This window comes from Xyrauchen texanus, chromosome 4 (assembly GCF_025860055.1).
Source record: "Xyrauchen texanus isolate HMW12.3.18 chromosome 4, RBS_HiC_50CHRs, whole genome shotgun sequence".
Lineage (NCBI taxonomy): Eukaryota > Metazoa > Chordata > Actinopteri > Cypriniformes > Catostomidae > Xyrauchen > Xyrauchen texanus.
The window spans coordinates 30,313,849-30,332,974 of NC_068279.1; positions in this window are offsets into that span (position 1 = coordinate 30,313,849).

Below are 19,126 nucleotides of genomic sequence, written 5' to 3' on the forward strand. Positions count from 1 at the left end.
AATCACTGATTTGTGAACCATGAAATGAGAAGTGCGAGGTCAAGCTGCAAACCTTCTTGCTTGAGAATTTGTTATGCACAAATGATACTCTATTAAACACCAATAGTGTGCCGAATTCCCATGATCAAAAGAAAGTTACAATTTTGTTGGTCGCTAGTGAAGTTGATAATCCTCACACTACAATCAGTTAATTTTCTTCTCACTAAAGGTACAGTACCATTTTTTTATACAGTAAAGTGCTCTATTTTAAAGAACCACACCTGTCATATTCAGTTTTCCATTCCTAGTCCTGGATTACCCACAACATAACAATTTTGGATGTCTCCTGGATCTAACACACCATTCAACTCATCAGCTCGTGATGCAACGTGACCTGAAATAGATGTCAAACAAAAGCAGACATCCAAAATGTGTAGTGTTGGGGTTACTCCAGGACCAGGATTGAAAATCAAAGTAAAAACACTTTGGGAGTCATAAATAGTAGGCATGTATCACTAGATGGCACCACTGCTCTTTTAAATACTCTATATTTCTCCAGTGACATTGTTAGCAGATTGCTCTTTGGGTACAAAACAGTAATCCAGCACAACCTGATAAACTTGTTTGATTCTTATCTGTCACACAGGTCTCTTAAAAGACTGGCCAATGTGTTACACATTTGTAATTTCAAAATGTAAGTGATTTAGTTAATCTATTACTCAATATGACCATTCTGACAGCACACTGTTTTTGTGGCTCATTGATGTGAATGTCTTTCAATGACATGGAAAATTCTAGCTGTTGATAGGAGAGGAATTTGTTTCAACAACTCTTGGCAGTGCATCAAACACAGTTAATGCACAAGAATTTCCTTTTCCATGAGTGTGAGATAGACTTGAACACATTGAACTGAACGATGTGGATGTTTATCCTCAGAAGTCACATCTAGAAACATTCAGCTGATCAATTAGAACACCAGAAGTTGTGCTTTGGTCTGCAATCATTTTACAGAAAGGATGTTCTCAAACACATGCAGAGCAAGATCTCCACCATCTGCCCACCAAACAGGAATCACTGGAATGTCCCTGATTGCTGGAAGCAGTTTGTAGGACCCATGCAACCTGAATCTGGAATGGAGACTCCAACTCATGTACATTACTTTGATGGCTGCATGATGGATTGAGGAGTATGAAGAATATACTGGAAGAAAAGAGAAGCTGAGTGGGTGTTGCACTAGTGGATCAGTGGAGCACTTTAGGTCACTGATACTTCAAAGTCCAACATCTGCTTCCATTTGAAGGGTCTGCTGTAAGTCTGGTGATTGAACATCAGTGTCTGTGGTTCTTGGACTGGATTGCGTGTCATTGGAACCTTGAGAATTGCGTTGCATATTTCAGCACTTCAGTTTCAGGTTGTTTACATCTGGACATGGGAATATGCTGGGGAGTGTAGCTCATCTTTGGGCTAATATCAAACCGGCATGGGTTTTACAGGAGAAAAACCCTTTCAGCACAGTTTTGATGGATGTCTCTGCCTCTGTTGTTTTTCTCCATGGTGGCTAATATAACGGATCCTGTTTCATGGAAGGAATTTGTTCTTCCATTGAGATGGGAAATGCATATTGATTACAGGGAGCCATGAGTTTTCTGTCCGTGACAGGGATGTATTGGTTGGGGCCCACTTTGGCTGTGAACGACAGCAGGATCTTGCCAATATGTCTACACTTGTATTGTCTTTACAATGGACAAATTATATTAAGAAGTTTACAGGCCAGAACCCCCCTCTTGACTTCTAGCAAGGATTAAATCATGCATTTCCAAGTCAGAGGAAAAACAAGTCAACTTGGACTATGATTCATTCAATCCAAATCCACTTCACCTTAGTTGAAATGTTCTTTGGGTGCATTTCTGCCAAAACTTACTGTCATTCTGTGTATAGGACTATGCATACAACTAAAGTGAGAAGGAAAAGTTTGTAAACTGGCTGGTTCTATGGCATGTCCAGTGAGTGTCCGTTTACTAATGGCTGCAGTTGTCTTTGGCCTGGATACATACTGCTTACATGTGAGGTCAGTCCAGTGAAGTTGCCACAGAAGTGAAGATCAAAACAAAACAGGCCCTCATGTATGATTAAAAAGTCAAACCCCAAAGTTGGTCAAGGAATCAGCCATAAGGATATAATTAAATGCTGATTTGCTGGCTATCAAGTGATGATAAAACAGAAGTCCAGAGGCAGCACATGGAAGATTCTGTTTGATCACACTTTAGACCTCACTTAGGATTTCTGATGTAACCTGAAATCAAAAGAAACATATATTTTGCATATAGGAAATTAAGCCTATTTTGGGCCCGTTAAGAATTTTTACATTATTTACATGACAATTATGCTAATTTTATATAACATGGCAGTACTCCCTTGGCATTGCCTTTCATTTTTGCTGATTTATTTTTTTATTTTGATAATCATTCTACAACTGCATCTTTTATAATGTATATAAAAATAGATATTTTTGTGGTAATATAAATTAGTTAAAATCAAAAGCAACAGCAAAAATAAAATATCCGGATGCATTACGGTAATAAGAACTATGGGGAGAAATGTGCTAAAATATCCTGAAAATGTCACAATAATAAAAAATTAAAAATTGTACTAAATGTGGGATTCATTTATATATATACACTCACCTAAAGGATTATTAGGAACACCATACTAATACTGTGTTTGACCCCCTTTCGACTTCAGAACTGCCTTAATTCTACGTGGCATTGATTCAACAAGGTGCTGAAAGCATTCTTTAGAATGTTGGCCCATATTGATAGGATAGCATCTTGCAGTTGATGGAGATTTGTGGGATGCACATCCAGGGCACGAAGCTCCCGTTCCACCACATCCCAAAGATGCTCTATTGGGTTGAGATCTGGTGACTGTGGGGGCCATTTTAGTACAGTGAACTCATTGTCATGTTCAAGAAACCAATTTGAAATGATTCGAGCTTTGTGACATGGTGCATTATCCTGCTGGAAGTAGCCATCAGAGGATGGGTACATTGTGGCCATAAAGGGATGGACATGGTCAGAAACAATGCTCAGGTAGGCCGTGGCATTTAAACGATGCCCAATTGGCACTAAGGGGCCTAAAGTGTGCAAAGAAAACATCCCCCACACCATTACACCACCACCACCAGCCTGCACAGTGGTAACAAGGCATGATGGATCCATGTTCTCATTCTGTTTACGCCTAATTCTGACTCTACCGTCTGAATGTCTCAACAGAAATTGAGACTCATCAGACCAGGCAACATTTTTCCAGTCTTCAACTGTCCAATTTTGGTGAGCTCTTGCTAATTGTAGCCTCTTTTTCCTATTTGTAGTGGAGGTGAGTGGTACCCGGTGCATACCTCGGTTGTAACGAGTGGTTATTTCAGGCAAAGTTGCTCTTCTATCAGCTTGAATCAGTCGGCCCATTCTCCTCTGACCTCTAGCATCAACAAGGCATTTTCACCCACAGGACTGCCGCATACTGGATGTTTATCCCTTTTCACACCATTCTTTGTAAACCCTAGAAATGGTTGTGCATGAAAATCCCAGTAACTGAGCAGATTGTGAAATACTCAGACCGGCCCGTCTGGCACCAACAACCATGCCACCCTCAAAATTGCTTAAATCACCTTTCTTTCCCATTCTGTCATTCAGTTTGGAAATAAGGAGATTGTCTTGACCAGGACCACACCCCTAAATGCATTGAAGCAACTGCCATGTGATTGGTTGATTAGATAATTGCATTAATGAGAAATTGAACAGGTGTTCCTAATAATCCTTTAGGTGAGTGTATATATATATATTTATTTTAATCTAGTGACTAAGGGGCTAAATATGACCAAGATATTTTCTAAAAAGCACCCCATTGGATTGAGAAGTAAATAAAAATTATTGGTTGCAGAAAAAAGACCCCATCTAACATCAGAGTCCACTGAATTCTTGTCACTCTTAGTTCATCACATGAAGATGTATTTCATGCAATACCAAATACATTTCCACGTGAATAATTTTGAAGATTACTCATCTGAATGTACTTACAGTTGCCTCTCAGTTTTGAATGGCCAATCCATCAGAGAAACATAAAACGTCTAAAGATTTTTGTGCAGTATTGTTAAATGTAACATTTGGCCTGACTCAAGAGTCTTGAGTTTTTGTGTCCTTGCCATGATCAAAGTTTATAACAGCATTTTAGCAATGCTGCCTAAAAAAGGGCTGTTGGCAGTGTTTTGCACAGGCTTTGACTGGAGAGGAACACATTCTGCTGGGCTGAATCACCCTGCTTGGACTTTGATATTGGGTGTTTCTCTGTTAGTACAGAGCTTTGATGCAGACATTGCTGCCCACAGCTGCTCATGTTGGCTGTAGACCATGGAGGAATATAGTGGGCTTGTTGATGACTGTTCATCAACAAGCCCAATGAGGGGGACCCTGCTGAGTAAAATGTCCTGAAAGTTAGCTGGAGGTACCCTCAACCTGTCCGTCTATCCATACTGCCTTGTAAATCTGCCTACCCTGGACCAATACTGATTGATCACAAGGAGATTTGCTTGTTTGTTTTTTTTTTTTTCACAGACAAGTGTACCTTAGACAAGTTGTTTGGGTAGTTGGGAGTGTTTAAATGGATGGTTCACCAATAAAAATGTATTCTGTCATTTACTCACCAATCCAAACATATATGAGTTTCTATCAAAAAGGAGATGGTAGGCAGAATGTTTGCCTTGGTCACAATTCACTTTCAAGACATCTTTTTTCAATACAATGAAAGTGAATTGTGACTGAAGTTACCTTTCTGTCTAATTATCTAATTTCATTCTTATATATACAGGTGAAACTCGAAAAATTAGAATATCGTGCAAAAGTTCATTAATTTCAGTAATTCAGCTTAAAAGGTGAAACTAATAAATTATATAGACTCATTACAAGCAAAGTAAGATATTTCAAGCCTTTATTTGATATAATTTTTATGATTATGGCTTACAGCTTATGAAAACCCCAAATTCAGAATCTCAGAAAATTAGAATATTACATGAAATCAATAAAAAAAAGGATTTTAAATACAGAAATGTCGGCCCTCTGAAAAGTATAATCATGCATATGTACTCAGTACTTGGTTTGGGCCCCTTTTGCATTAATTACTGCCTCAATGCGGCGTGGCATGGATGCTATCAGCCTGTGGCACTGCTGAGGTGTTATGGAAGACCAAGATGCTTCAATAGCGGCCTTCAGCTCTTCTGCATTGTTTGGTCTCATGTCTCTCATCTTTCTCTTGGCAATGCCCCATAGATTCTCTATGGGGTTCATGTCAGGCGAGTTTGCTGGCCAATCAAGCACAGTAATACCATGGTCATTGAACCAGGTTTTGGTACTTTTGGCAGTGTGGGCAGGTGCCAAGTCCTGCTGGAAAATGAAGTCAGCATCTCCATAAAGCTTGTCTGCTGAAGGAAGCATGAAGTGCTCTAAAATGTCCCGGTAGACGGCTGCGTTGACTCTGGACTTAATAAAGCACAGTGGACCAACACCAGCCGATGACATGGCTCCCCAAACCAACACAGACTGTGGAAACTTCACACTGGACTTCAAGCATCTTGGATTGTGTGCCTCTCCATTCTTCCTCCAGACTCTGGGACCTTGGTTTCCAAATGAGATGCAAACTTTGCTTTCATCAGAAAAGAGGACTTTGGACCACTGAGCAACAGACCAGTTCTTTTTTTCTTTAGCCCAGGTAAGATGCTTCTGACGTTGTTTGTTGTTCAGGAGCGGCTTGACAAGAGGAATACGACATTTGAAGCCTCAGTCCACTCCTTGTGAAGCTCCCCCACACATTTGAATGGCCTTTTCCTGACAATCCTCTCCAGGCTACGGTCAGCCCTGCTGCTTGTGCACCTTTTTCTTCCACACTTTTCCCTTCCACTTAACTTTCTATTAATGTGCTTTGAGAACATCCAACTTCTTTTGCAATTACCTTTTGAGGCTTTCCCTCCATGTGGAGGGTGTCAATGATGGTTTTCTGCACAACTGTCAGATCAGCAGTCTTCCCCATGATTGTGAATTCAACTGAACCAGACTGAGAGACCATTTAAAGGCTCAGGAACCCTTTGCAGGTGTTTTGGATTAATTAGCTGATTAGAGTGTGACACTTTGAGCCTACAATACTGAACCTTTTCACAATATTCTAATTTTCTGACATTCTGAATTTGGGGTTTTCATAAGCTGTAAGCCATAATCATAAAAATTATATCAAATAAAGGCTTGAAATATCTTACTTTGCTTGTAATGAGTCTATATAATATATTAGTTTCACCTTTTAAGTTGAATTACTGAAATTAATGAACGATATTCAAATTTTTCGAGTTTCACCTGTATATTAGTAATAGAGGTTTGGATTGGAACAACGTGAGTGTGAATATATGAGAGCATTTTAGTTTTTTGAGTGAACTGTCACTTTAAGTGTGCTTTAGGGTACTGAAATGTATCAGCTAATAGGCCAGATTTCCCTTACCTTTGGCCTAGTGTGCTTCACAGCAGGACAGCTTATATCCCAGCAACATGGGAAGATTATGACTGTGTGCCGGCTTGCCTTCTCTGTGTACTGCAACAAATGGCTGTGTGGCAAATCATTATGCAATAAGCTCCATTATGCCTCCCAAGTAACATGAGCCATACTTTAATTCCTTTGATTCCCCACAGACACAATTAAGATATTCATGGTTGTGATTTTCACACAGTGGGCCAAATGTCATTCCTGCTATCTCGCTCACCGGCTGGGGAAATGTCTTGCCGGGGGTGGATATATCAGCAGTCATGTCTCATTTGTCTAGTGTTTACAACATGGTCTCTGTAGCAAATCATCTTGTTATTTGCCTGGGTGTATCCACAGCGGAATTCCTTTTCGATGGCAATTCCTTGGAATAAATCTTCAGATTGCATTATCAATAAACAAACTGTGCAGACATTGTATAATGATATCACATTAACTAATCTTTCACTTGGTTAGCATTAATAGTGGAAAATACATTCAAGCATAATACCCCCGATGGCACTAAAGAAAAATTCACCGTAATTAATGGAAAAAAAGTGTTTGGAATAATGCAGTCATTAAATATTCATGGTTGTGCTTCCGTTGTTTATATGAGGGTTTTCCACTTGACCTGTTTAGATCCTGTTTTTTTTCCAACTAAATACATAAGGACTCTAAGGACACTAAAATTCCTTATTACATTAGGTGCTACCAGCTGTTTTCTTCATTGCATAATATATACAAAAAATATATATATTTCTGTGTGATGCCTTGTCTGGTTTACTTTGGAATAAAAATGACAGCCTCTAACAGTTGATTAAAATTTAACCTGATTAATTGGGAAATACTTATTGATCATTTATACAACAGTTAGTTCCGGTTCTTAAATCTGACTGGCCAAGTGGCATTCCAAGAGTGCTGATATTTAGTATGACAACAATGGGGCGTTTCAGTGTTCGTACCACGCTGCTTGTCTAATGTATATTAACTGTGTTCCAGACCAGAGTGTGTGAGCAGTGCGGAGTTGTGGGATTTTGCCTGGCGTAAGGAGAGGGTTTTTGAATGTCAACGCGTTGGTGTTTTTTTTTTTTTCTCAACTTGTGATTGCATGGAGTGGGGATTCACTGTTGAGTGGGGAAATGGAAAACCCAGAGTGAAGGTGAAATGGAGTCATTAGAGAATGCTTTGAGTGGGGAGGGGAAATTGCTGTTGCTCCATTCAAATACGTTTATCCTTTCTTTGTGTTACCAACATGAAAATTTGGTCAAATTTTGTCTGAAACATATATTAACTACTTTATACAACTATCTCGCTCTGCAAAAGCAATATCACACTCCTACGGCAATGCAGATATTCAGTACAAGAGCTTTCCAAGAGCTTTCTTGCCATAATTATAATGGGTTAGTAACTAACATAAGGTTGTATGTTCAGTGAAGAACTGATTTTTCCTTTTTCTTTCAATTCCCAGAATAAAGACAGGACATTTTTTCATCAGACCTCACCACTCACTCTGCCCACTGTCTTTCTGCTATTTCTCACAAGGACAGAATGTAGACAGAACCAGCAAATGGAAAGCTGTTATACACCATTCAAATAAACCAAGGATTTGCAGAAGAGTAGGAGCTAGAGAATCTCTGACGTAAAATAGTCTACCGTGCACACACAGTGTCAACATGTTGTGTTTCTCTTCACCAGTCAGAGCATCCCATTTGGAGGATGTTTAAGCGGGGATCTGTTCGTCTCTTTGTTCTAGCCTATCTGTCACTCAGACCACATGCATTCCAGGACAAGCCTTGCTTGGACTGTTCTCTCATTATATTGGATCTTAACTTTGAATCTTTTCTTTTGGATGGATTTAATCTCAAATGTACCATTAGAAATGTGGAACAATTTTAAGGGCTGATTTCCTCTCCGGTGGCTAATTCAAACGTTTCATTGCATTACTACACCAGGATCAACTCAGTTTGTAGTTTTCATGGAAAGAGAGAAATCTAGCAAAACAGTGATGTGCTTCAAAGCCAAAATGCAGTAACTACATTTTTTTTTATTTTTTTTTTTTTATTATTATTCCCAAAATTGAGTTATGAATGAATGGAATAAAGGGAGTCTCAAGGCATTAATGCAAGTCAAAGTGACAAATATGTCCCCCGAAATTCAAAACAATAGTGGCAACATTTTTTCCATAAGAGCCCATTTAGGCCCAATTGTACCTTTTGCATTAAGTATATGTTGATTTGAAAATGTTTTACGCAAGTTTGCAGTTTTTATTTTTTTATTTGAATGGAAAAGAAAATGGCACAGGTTTATAATGCCCCTGAAAATGAAATTCATTGGGCATATATTGCCCCTCAATTAAGTAGTTAATTTCTGACCCTGCCTGTGACAAACAGGTTTGGCTCAACAATGTTCTAAAGTTAAAAATTGTTAAAAAGCTTTTTTTTTTTTTTTTACAATTTGCAAACATCTGTTTACACCACCCAAAACGAATATTCGTCTTCTTTAATGAAACCAAATGCCCTTCCATAACTCTCCTGGTACCACCAATGAGGTGGATTGTATACCCGCAGGGGCTTGGGAAATGTTACCCAACATGATCACATTGGTCAGGCAGTTTCCTTTGTCATCCGAAATAAAACAAATCAGACTGCACTCTGCAAACAAAAAAGCAACAAAAAAGAACTTTGGTCAATAGGCAGATGAATTGTCACACTCTGTGTGAATAGATCTATAGTAATCCATTGTTTTTATTTCAAAATCTTGTTTGCATCAAATATACAAAATGAAAATGTGAAACAAATCGCATGAGTAAGGTCTATACAAACCAAGGCCAAAACTAATATTTGTCTGGCTAAATGAAAACGAAACAAAAAAAAACCACTTGCAAAATATGGTATCTTTAGTGCCATAGATGCAGTGGATTGTGCAACAGTTGTGGCCTGGTAAACATGATGCAAAGCTCATATATCTTTGGTCACTTAGTTTTCTTCATTGGAAAAAAAATAAACTGCTCTCTATATAATCGGTCTCTTAGTGGACGAGTGTTTGTGCCTGGTAAGAAATGGGAAAACATTTTCTTTAATTTAAAATCTTTTTTGCAACAAATATTTGCTACGCATCAGTGTGAAAAGGCCTTTACTGCCTGTCCTGTGAGATGGCCTTATCCACTAATTCTAATTGCTGACTAATTCGGTTAGCAATGAGAGGAAAACACTGAGAAGAAATGTAGGCAGTCACACACGCAAGGTGGGCCATTAAGCCATTCAGTACCCAGAGGCAAGCATCACTGCACTAATTAAGTCACATACTGAATTTATAACATTATTCTACAGTTCATATTTCCATCTCTTTTAAAAGGTTTAATAAATGGAATAATTTGGATTTAAACAAATCCTTAACGACTTGGAGGTATTTTTAATGTGTCCTCCAGGGAAAAGAGGCTGTGTCTGCTCTTCAGAGGTGAAAGGAAGTTTAGTGGAATGTCTGCAGCACAATTTTAAGTAATTGACTTGGGTTGTGCTATTATTTTGTTCCGAAAATCATTACTTTTACAATGTCACATTCTTCATTTTATTTGGACTAAAGTGCACTTCTAGCATAGTTCTGAAGCATTTCTATTTCGGTTTGGTCCTATTCAGTTACTGATCTGCACATAGATGACCAATACAAACCCTTAACGTCGTATAAAAATCAACAAGTCTTTTAAACATTTAATATAATTCTCATTCAACTACTGAAACATGGGTAATATGCAAAAGTGATATTTTACAGAACACTACTTTAAGGGGTAGTTCATCCAAAAAAGGAAAATCCTATTATCCTACAACATTCTGCCTAATATCTCCTTTTGTGTTCCACTTATAGTTTGGAATAACATGAGGGTGAGTAAATGATAACTTTGTAAAAAAAAAACATTTAGAACTACCATCCCTTAAAGACAAAATCTTTGGCTTTGCCACTAGCATCAAATGACTTATGGTATAGAGAATTTAAATACAAATATAATAGTGTGGACTGTGTGTTACCTTGATTTCCAGACTTTAGGGAACAGTGCCTCTAATCCTTATGAGGACTATGGGTCCTATTAACCTGTCCCTGAGAGTTTGTTTTTACATGCGTATGTGTTCATTGCCATGGCCTCTTTTAAAAGGAAACAGGACCATTGCCAAATTTGTTACCCCATACTGTAGATTGCTCTGAGAGGAAGAGGAACAACACAACAGGGGGTGTCTGCTGTACAACATGGCCAAACATCCAGCGCTGTCAGGGGGCACATTCAAGAATGCACTCTGTATGTGTTAAATGTTTTCAAAACATGAAACTCAACTCTTTAAAACATTGCTCACGCTGTTTCCCCGGTACCTGTCTTTGGATATTTGCAATCCAGTCATATCAGGGAAGGATGGTGAAATGTTGCGATGTATGCGTTGGCATATTTTAATGACACAGAATTTTTACTTTGGAGTTTTGCTTGCCAATTTGCATTTTCGATTATTCTCAGGGCCTTAATTCAAGGAATTAAACATGTCACTGACCTCTATTTTGATCAAATGCAACTGGAATTATGTTTACAGATTGACAAATCTGTAATTCTTATGTCAAACGACTATAATAGTTCTGGTTAATGTACTTTTATAATTGATTGAACCTACAATTTAGATATTAATACTCAGTGATAGGACAGTTAAACAGTGCATCCGTAAAGTATTCACAGCGCTTCACTTTTTCCACATTTTGTTAAGTTACAGCCTTATTCCAAAATGGATTAACTTCATTATTTTCCACAAAATTCTACAAACAATACCCCATAATCACAACGTGAAAGAAGTTTGTTTGAAATCTTTGCAAATTCATTAAAAATAAAAAAATGGAAAAAAAAATCACATGTACATAAGTATTCACAGCCTTTGCCATGACACTCAAAATTGAGCTCAGGTGCATCCTGTTTTCTGATCATCCTTGAGATGTCCCTACAACTTGATTGGACTCCACCTGTGGTAAATTCAATTGATTGGACATGATTTGGAAAGGCACACACCTGTCTATATAAGGTCCCGCAGTTAACAGTGCATGTCAGAGCACAAACAAAGCCATGAAGTCCAAGGAATTGTCTCTAGACCTCCGAGACAGGATTGTTTCGAGGCACAGATCTGGGAAAGGGTACAGAAAAATGTCACAGTGGCATCCACCATCCGTAAATGGAAGAAGTTTGGAACCACCAGGACCTAGAGCTGGCCACTCGGGCAAACTGAGCGATCGGGGGAGAAGGGCCTTACCGTGCGTTCAGACCAGAGGCAGCGAGATCGTCAAAATTCGCTCTGGCTGCTCTGCCAACAACGCTATCAAAAATTCGTGGACGCTTTGACGTATTTGAAAGAGGCAGCAACGTTCATTCAGAATGCTTGGTTTGTGAACTATATTTAAAGGGGCCATGTCTCCAGACATGTCGACCGGTATCTTTTTGATGACATATGCTCATGAAATATTTTTATATATTATTATATAAACCATAATATCCACTTCATCAACTCACCTGGCACGCTAACAATTTCAGACACCTTTGTCCACTCATCGTTTGTTTTAAATTGTATTTATATCCCCTGGAAGCAAATGGGGACAGATCAAATATTACGTGGAAAGCCGCCAAAGCAATAATCAGTCTTCGGAACTAATGTTTGGTGGGAACTAGAGTTTACAAGGTTGAGTTCTCTAGACTTCTTCGCTGGAGCGTCAAAGCTCATTACCATAATGTTGGCAGCACTTGAACTTTCCTCTGATGCCCACACCGCCCAAGACTCGCCGCCGAGAGACGCTGGCTGTCATAGAAAATGAATGACTTCCGGTCGATTTGACGCTCTCGACACCTCTGGTCTGAACACACGCTTAGTCAGGGAGGTGACCAAGAACCTGATTGTCACTCTGACAGACCTCCATCGTTTCTCTGTGGAGAGAGGAGAACCTTCCAGAAGGACAACCATCTCTGCAGCACTCCACAGATCAGGCCTGTATGGTAGAGTGGCCAGACGGAAGCCACTCCTCAGTAAAAGACACATGGCAGCCTGCCTGGAGTTTTCCAAAAGGCACCAGAAGTACTCTGACCGTGAGAAACAAAATTATCTGGCCTGAATGGCAAGCATCATGTATGGAGGAAACCAGGCACCGCTCATCACCTGGCCAATACCATCCCTACAGTAAAGCATGGTGGTTATAGCTTCATGCAGTGGGATATGTTTTTCAGCGGCAGGAACTGGGAGACTAGTCAGGATCGAGGGAAAGTTGAATGCAGCAATGTACAGAGACATCCTTGATTAAAACCTGCTCCAGTGCGCTCTGGACCTCAGACTGGGGCGAAGGTTTATCTTCCAACAGGACAATGAAACTAAGCCAGCCAGAGTCCAGACTTGAACCTGATTGAACATCTCTGGAGAGATCTGAAAATGTCTGTGCACCGATGCTCCCTATCCTACCTGATGGAGCTTGAGAGGTCCTGCAAAGAAGAATGGGAGAAACTGCCCAAAAATGGATGTGCCAGGCTTGTAGTATCATACACAAAAAGTATTTAGGCTGTAATTGGTGCCAAAGGTGCTTCAGCAAAGTATTGAGCAAAGGCTGTGAATATGTACATGTGATTATATTTTTTTATTTTTGATACATTTGCAAAGATTTCAAATAAACTACTTTCACGTTGTGATTATGGGGTATTGTTTGTAGAACTTTGAGGAAAATAATGAATTTAATCCATTTTGGAATAAGGCTGTAACATAACAAAATGTGGGAAAAGTGAAGCGCTGTGAATACTTTCCGGATGCACTGTAACTGCTTTGATGTAAAGACTTTTGTTGCTGATAAAATCAAATCTTATCTACTTGATGATCTTGAATGTTTTTAATGATTTTTCTTTTGCCTTGAATGTTAAAACAATAACTAACATGTTTCTCTACAGGAAATTCATAGAAGACCCTATGTAGTTATGGTCTGGAAGAAAGGTTCAGGTAAGTTAAGGTACCAGGTGGTTTGGCTTGGCTCATGTATTTGGTAGCTGGTTAGATCTCAATCCTAGGCCCTTGGATAACAGCCCATTGTACAAAGGGGCCACAGTTTGTGCCTGACAGGCAGCAGATGCCTAACCCTGCCTCCACCCTAATTTTAACCATATGGAGCATGTAAGGCAGAGTAGCCTGCCAGGAAAAAGTATGGCACCTTTTGCCCATCGCACCTTGAGGAAGACATGTAACTTGTGATAGCTCTGTGTACAAGAAACATGAACTTATTGCTCCTATTGCACCATGTGATAGATGCAACTAACTTGATAGGCTCAGCCATTCAGTGGTATGGTTTACAGACATCACATTGTTTAAGGAGGCTTTAGGACATAGACTACAACATAGTTATCAGAAATTAAGTTATTATTTCTTACTTGAGGAACCTTACACGACATGTTCACAAACAAATACAATATTCTCAGTTGTGTAAATTGAGCTTTTTTTAGATTTCAATTGTTTCTAGCACCAATACTTTGTGTAATATTTGTCTCAAGGCTCATGGCCTCTTCATACCTAAATGTTGCACTCAAGGGGAGAAGATGGGAGACTTTTACTTTGTATTTTTTAGCCAGCACTGTGAAATCAGTTATAGATGCTGTGGTGTTGCCCAAACTAGGTAGATTTTCTATCAGGCCATCTAACCATTATCACTAATTTAGTATTAATTATAAATTAGTACACGTGGAAGGGCAATCTGGCCAATTTAATAACTGAGAATTTCACATATATTGTATTTAGACAGGCTGGGACCAATGTGGAACTCATTTTGTTTTGTAGCCAAAACTAGCTTTTAGTTTCTACCATCTTTAATCTTTTAAATTGCCATTGTGACATCTCACTTGTCATACCTTTTAGAAAAAAAAAAAGAATTCAGACACGTTCTAATGTTTGCACTATAATAGGACCACAATGATCAGCAAATCCAATTGGAACAGGTGCATCTCTGTTTATCAGAGCCTCTAAACCTTAGACCTTTTTTATTTCTGCATGTCACAGTGAGATGAAAAACTGGCTTGTCACATGCATTTTGTCTGCAGATTTGAAGCAGGATATAATGATGAGCACATGGATAAATATTTCATTTACCTTAACCTATATTTTACCACAAAATGAACTCCTTTTTAAATCTTCTTTGTTCTTTGAATATCCCCCCCAAAAAAAGATCCTTAATCCAGTTTATAAATGCAGATATTTTTTTTTGTTTTTTGCCACTCTTTATTAGTATAATTGTTTTTCTCATTGTACGTGAATGTGCTTTTGAGACTGTTACCTCAAATAGATGGCGTTTGTAAAGCCAAAATTGCTATAGTAAGACCACATTTGTTAAACATGTCCCGGATAACCTTTTCAAAACTCTAGATACTCTCCCATAAGAAATGCATGTTAATCTTCTAAATTTGTGTTTGTTTGAATTATTTTACAGATATTATCAGTATTATCAGGGAGATGTGTCATTTTATATTAACAGTTTACCTATAAATTCTGCACAAAACAACAGAAGTTCTTGGCTCACATGAACACACAAGCCACTGTGAATAAGCTTCAATCATAGCTTTCAAAATTTGCAACAGACATCAAGATTTTCACCCAAAAATACCTATCATTTTCTATCTGAGGATGTAGAATATGAAGCTCGAGTCACAGTAAATACACTTTAAAAAAAATGTCAGTAATTTTAACAGTAAAATACTGTAAAAATGCTACAGAAATAAAATGTTAATTGATTAACAAATATTAACTGTAAAATATTCAGTAAAATGTTTTAATATATTTTAAAAGACAATACAGTAGTTTATACAATACAATTATGTAAAAATTAAATAATTTAAATGTAAAGGACGATATTCCTGTGTAATTAATGGTAAAAAGAACAAGAGAGTACATGTACTTTTTTACAGTAAATTATTGTTAAAATAATATAATATTGAATAATAATTATGTTTCATCATATTTTTTATATCAGTTACGCACACTGGGGTGTTCTGTGTTATATTTAATGTAATTTAGTTAATGTTTACTGCATTATTTAAATTTCATATGTGTTACTCTGATGGTGTTTAGTGTTTTTGTGAGTGATACTGAGCACTGTCTCTGTATGTTTATTGATCATTGTTCCTGGAAGAGCCACTATTGATGAACTTCATGTCGTCATGTGCCCTTCTGTTGTTACTATGGTGATTAACAAATACTTTATAAAGTAAAAAACTGATTTGTACAGTTTCAGAAGGCATGTTTATGAATTTTATTTACTGTAAATTTAACAATTTATTTTTTAATTACAACCATTTTAAACTGTAATATGTACAAGTTGTTCTGTAAAGTGGTTTACATTTAAACTGTATTTCAACCACAGCTGCCAGATTTTTGGGGTAAATATAATAGGATTGTTTTTACAGTGTACTTTTATGATATTATTGGTCCTTTTTTAGGCTTTTAGGTCAATTATCTGCTGTTTTATTGAAAATATGAACTGGGATATTCATTAAAATGTCTCCTTTTGTGTTCCATAGAAGAAAAAAATCATACGGGTTTGGAACAACAATAGTAAATTAAGACAATGACATTTTGGGGTGAACTGTTCCTATAAGCTGACATAAACAAATGTTATTTCAGTCAGTAATGCTTTTCCATGTGTCCATAAAATCTGAATTAGTCATACTTTGGGACTGAAGCAATCTCAGTTCTAACAAGAAAAATAGATCACATACCAATATTAAGTATTTGTTAACTAACAGGTTCCTTAAATAGCAGATTGACCTTTCTTGGAAAGAATAGTTTAAATTGATTGAACAGACAAGCTGTACAAATATTAAAATAGAAGTAAATCTCTTTCTATGGATTTGGCAGAGTAAAAACGGCACTAGAACAATAAGGGTGACATGTGTCTTCTCAGATTTGCAACGCTCAGATGAGCAAACGAACCAGAGAAAGCAATTTCAGTCAATTCAGTCCAGCTCAAATAAAGTCGTTAACACTTTTCTATAAGGTTTCATTTGTTAGCAACCTTAGTGAACATGAACTAACATTGAACATTACTTTTACAGCATTTATTAATTTAGATAAGTTTAGATTTACTCATCTAAACATTTAGATGAGTAAATGCTGAAAAAGATATATTGTTAATAATTTGTTCATGATACCTAATGCATTAACTAATGTTAATGAATGGAACCTTATTGTAAAGTGTTACCATAAATTCTAATGATGAGGGCAATCTGGCTGTGAAAAGATGTATTTGTCCAAACAGATAAAAACACAATTATGAAGATGTTTTACAATGACAGGTTGTGAATAATCTGACCAAGAGCACTTTGGCATTTAACTGTGACTGTTAATTGTTGTGCTGAACAGCAGGTAGTTAAATATATATAGTAAAACACATACATGACATTAGTGAGAGAAATTATTTGCATCAAGTTATCTACAAGGTTTTTTTAAAGTTAGTCTCGGCTTGTACTGGGGGGGAAATGTAAATTATGTAAAAATGTGAGTTTAAAAAGTAATTTATGAATATTATTCACCTGTTGTTATTTGATTTCTTCAGCAAATGTTTCATTGTGCTCATTCGTGACCCAATGACTGGGTGTGAAAATGGATGATGCGTTCAAAGGATGTCAAATTTCTTCAGAGCACATGGCTTCAAACAGAGATGTCTAGATATCATGGCAACCCATTGTATATTTGACCCTTATGTGAAAATAATCCTACCAGCTTTGGCTGAAACATTTTAAAGTTGATCGTCATTGCAGTTAACCAAGCAAATACCAATTAAATTCTCGTTTCACATGCAATGCCTTTTGCTTTTATGTTGCCAATGTATCTGATATATTACATGTGAGAGAGCTGTGCTGTTTGCTGTCATGACCTTCTGAGTTCCCATAGCTCTTTTCAAGTACAACACATCTGCACATTCAGATCTTCAATGATATTATCTTGTCACACTTTTGAAAATTAAGAAAGACTGCCCTACTGTGCAACAATTTTCACAAATACTTTATCATGATTAGCCCTTGCCCAGGTCAGGATTTCAACCAAATCGACTTTTGTAATGGTATTTATTGCTTTCAGAAATGTTAAATGAACAGCACTTAAAGTGACACTGGCATCTTCAATGAAATGCTTGGACACATCTCTGTAGTGGTGGCCTTTCCAGTAACTATTGAGAAGCCTAGTGTTTGTTGACATTTCCCAGACTTTGCAGTGAGTGTCTGTGTTTGTGCTCACCAATGTGTGTCCAACAAGACAAAACTAAATTAGGTCTTCAGAGGTGATGGTTCTTAACCTTTAATACCTCTCTTTTCTTTGCAGTGTTACAGCACGTGATTGATTTTTCTCTCAAATGGCAGAAAAAGAAAGATGTGTCTTATGATAGAAACGACAGGCATTATTTAATCATGTAGGTAAAAATAAATGAAAGAAATGCATGGACAAGCATTTCAGATCCATTTTTCTAGTAAATGAGCTGAGTTAAAAATGTCTTTCTAGCAAGTCAATCCACTGTTGACCATCTTTGGGACACACTTGGGAGCCTATTTCCAGTCATGCCAGTGCAGCTCCTATCTGCTTGAATGGGGGGACTCAAAAACGATTATATTTGAAATCGGCAATAAAATTTGATAACATTGGAATCATAATTTGTGATTCTTTACCTCATATTACACTAAAACACACAATTTTCCCAGCTTGTATAGCTAATGCGTATGTATATTAGTGAGTTGATTGAAATGTGCCCTGTATCTTAAAGGTGATTGGCTCTTTTACCTCTAAAGCGAAACTTCCTTTTTTATATTGGTTGACCGTTGGGTGCTAGAGCTTCTTGCTTAGGCGTTCCAATTTCGTCCATTCATTTAAATAGAAGTGGCCCTGTCTCTGCTAAATAGTCTCTGATTTAAATATTTTGCAGATTGCTTTCTTTGAGATTGTCCAGATACTGATTGAGTCCTATATGAGCCAAGCCAGCATTGATTATTTTTACTTGAAGAAAACATCACAATCTTATTAACATTTAATATATTTCAGTTATGGATAAAAGGAATAGTAATAGGTTTTGAGGGGTTTTTACATTTTATCACCTAGACAATATAATTGCAGCGCACAAATGATAAACTGGAAGATTAAATGACACTTTGAGGCACAGCCATACTGGTAAGCTCTGGAAGAATCCTGTGTGATTGAGGGCAAATCTGAAGACATAGTTTTCTGCAGTTATGTGTTATTGTGATTTGATTGTGGTGAATATTTTACTATTTTATTATTATTCATTTTTGCAAAAACAAGAAACTGTAATCAGATCTAAGGCAACTACACAAATAAAAAAAATTCTGTTCTGGAGAGGTCCGATTGAAACAATTTTTACAAACAAACATAAACTGCTATTACAGGCTTCCATGATTGGCTATATTCCCAAACTTTCTCTAAGAAAACAAACATACAGTAATCTGATCAACAGTGTCTGCTACAGTGGGGGGCTGGGAATGTGTCTGATAAGCACTCTCTCTCTCTCTCTCTCTCTCTCTCTCTCTCTCTCTCTCTCTCTCTCTCTCTCTCTCTCT